We start from the raw sequence: 3,419 nt of genomic DNA on the forward strand, positions 1-3,419 counted from the left end.
CGCCCGCCGCCGCCTCCTCAGGTCCTCGTCGTCCGCGCCCCGTCCCTCGCCGGCGTGCACCGCCGCCGCCCCGCCGGCGCTGTAACGCCCACGATGCGGCTATATCTCCCACGTGTCGAGGCACGACTTAGAGGCATAACCGCATTGTGGTTTTGTCGCAAGAAACAAGAATGGGATAACGAGAGTTGGCTTACAATCGCCACTTCACACAATACATAAATATAATCATACATCATCCAAAATACACACATATAGACCGGCTATGGTAAAATCCAAATGAAAATAAGATAACCCCAAATGCTAGATCCCTGATCGTCCCAACTGGGCTCCACTACTGATCATCAGGAAAAGACACATAGTAACGACCACGTTCCTCATCGAACTCCCACTTGAGGTCGATCCCATCATCTGCAATGGCATCGTCGGCACCTGCAACTGTTTTGGTAGAATCTGTGAGTCACGAGGACTCAGCAATCTCACACCCGCGAGATCAAGACTATTTAAGCTTATAGGAAATGATGGTGTAATGAGGTGGAGCTGCAACAGGCACTAAGCATATATAGTGGCTAACATACGCAAATGAGAGCGAGAAGAGAAGCAACGGAACGGTCGTATTCTAGTAATGACCAAGAAGTGATCCTGAACTCCTACTTACGTCATACATAACTCAAACCGTGTTCACTTCCCGGACTCCGCCGAGAAGAGACCATCACGGCTACACACACAGTTGATGTATTTTAATTGGGTCAAGTGACAAGTTCTCTACAACCGGACATTAATAAATTCCCATCTGCCTCATAACCGCGGGCACGGCTTTCGAAAGATAACACCCTGCAGGGGTGTCCCAACTTAGCCCATTATAAGCTCTTACGGTCAACGAAGGATAAACCTTCTCCCGGAAAGACCCGATCAGTCTCGTAATCCCGGTTTACAAGACATTTCGACAATGGTAAAATAAGACCAGCAAAGCCACCCGAATGTGCCGACAAATCCCGATAGGAGCTGCACATATCTCGTTCTCAGGGCACACCGGATTGTCCAAGCTTCCGATAGGCGAGCCCAGAGTTGCCCCTGGTGGCCACCGGCGACTGACAGGTTCGACCAATACTCAAAGGAGCACTGGCCCGGGGGTTTAAATAAAGATGACCCTCGGGCTCGCGAAAACCCGGGGAAAAAGGCTTAGGTGGCAAATGGTAAAACCAAAGTTGGGCCTTGCTGGAGGAGTTTTATTCAAGGCGAACTGCCAAGGGGGTCCCATAAATCACCCAACCGCGTAAGGAACGCAAACTCAAGGAACATAATACCGGTATGACGGAAACTAGGGCGGCAAGAGTGGAACAAAACACCAGGCGTAAGGCCGAGCCTTCCACCCTTTACCAAATATATAGATGCATTAATTAAATAAGAGATATTGTGATATCCCAAAATATCCATGTTCCAACATGGAACCAACTTCAACTTCACCTGCAACTAGCAACGCTATAAGAAGGGCTGAGCGAAAAGCGGTAACTTAGCCAAACAACGGTTTGCTAGGAAAAGGATGGTTAGAGGCTGACATGGCAATAAGGGAGGCATGATATAGCAAGTGGTAGGTAGCGCAGCATGGCAATAGAACGAACAACTAGCAAAGCAAAGATAGAAGTGATTTCGAGGGTATGGTCATCTTGCCTGCAAGGTTCTCAGAGTTGTCGAAAGCTTGATCCTCGTAAGCGTACTCAACAGGTTCCTCGTTCACGAACTCGTCTCCCGGCTCTAGCCAACACAAGAACACAAGCAATGGAACCACAATCAATCACGGGAAATGCACAAGCAACATGATGCAAAACATGAATGATATGCGAGATGGGATATGCGATGCATATGCGTGCTCCGGAAGGAAAATGATGAAAAAGGCAGTAACTTGGCAAACCAAGCATGCCACTGGAAAGATGAGATGATTTCGGTTTAAATCGATATAAAGATCACCGGAAACGGATGCACGGTTTGCAAATGGCGAGCAAAACAAGAATGACACGAATCTGCGATTAACAGCATGATAGCACTTACAATGCAACAAGTAACAATGCTACATCACTCTAATATAGCAACAAAGCATATGACAGTAATCTACAGAATATGCTTGATAAAAGATGAACACTGAGCTACGTCTAGATCATAACATAACAGGTTCAAACAAGCATGGCAAAAGTGCAAAAGATAACAGGTTCACAGACTTGGTGAAATTACTGGACATGCCTGAAACAGCATCAGGTAACAATGTTCAGAGCACGAAATCAACATGCTACAGGAACTTAACATGGCAAAACAAGGCATGACAGTATTTTACTAAATGCATATGACAAAAATCCCTTACTTACCATAAGCCAAAAAGGACCAGAAGATATGATGGCAACCATGTAAACATAGCAAGTTTTGTTAACAGGTTTCAGACTTAGCAGAAAACAGAGCATGGCAGAAACAATAATATGAAGGCATCTTGGTGAGCTTGATGCACTCACCACAAAGCAATGCATGACAAAACAAGCATACTTAAAGCACGATGGCATGTTTATGAAGCTATCCATGGCAAGAACAAATACATAGCATGGATGAAACAACTACAACAAGCTTGGCAAAATTGAATATCATGTTAACAATCTGCCAGAAATATTTTATAGCAAAAGTAGAGCAAGATTAAGTCATGCTATGGCACTCCATAATTGCAAAAAAGGGCATGAATGGAGCATCTACAATAATATCTACAAAACATCCTTACTGAACATCTCTAACATAAGCATGGATCTCTCTGTAGCCACATGGATACATAGCAACAAAATAACAGCAGTCACAGACTTGGTAAAATCACTAGTCCCTGAAATCAGAAACATTACGGAGCCTAGTTTGCATGCTTGTGCTAGTCATCACATAGATCATAAAAATACATAGAATACACCTCTGTAAATATGGCATGGCATACATCAAAACCCATACAAAACTCATGCCCATAAGATGCACAGATTAAATGCAACAAAAATAACAAATCCTCAAGTTCTGATAAGTAACAGCAGATAACAGCAACTAGCACTCTTGCACCAGAGATTTGGGCATCAATATGGACTCAAATGAATATGGTGCAATGTAACAAAATGAAGAGCATCCTGAGACGAACATTTCGATATATCACACGCACGAAACGGAGCTATATGCAGAGAGTTATGATACGATGAACAGGTGCACATAATATAAAAACATTAGGACAGAGAAAAAAACGGGGGAGGAAGTCAACCCTAGGGTTCGGCCAGATCTGGATCGGGCCCGGTGGCTCGCCGGACTCGGGGAGACGCCGGCTCGGGCGGAGAGGAGGAGGGGAGCTCGAAGGAGGGGCGACGCCGGCGAACGGCGGAGGAGGAGGCGGCGGCGCGGCCTCGGGTGGCGGCAAG

The sequence above is a fragment of the Triticum aestivum genome, chromosome 6D (assembly GCF_018294505.1).
Source record: "Triticum aestivum cultivar Chinese Spring chromosome 6D, IWGSC CS RefSeq v2.1, whole genome shotgun sequence".
Taxonomy (NCBI): domain Eukaryota; kingdom Viridiplantae; phylum Streptophyta; class Magnoliopsida; order Poales; family Poaceae; genus Triticum; species Triticum aestivum.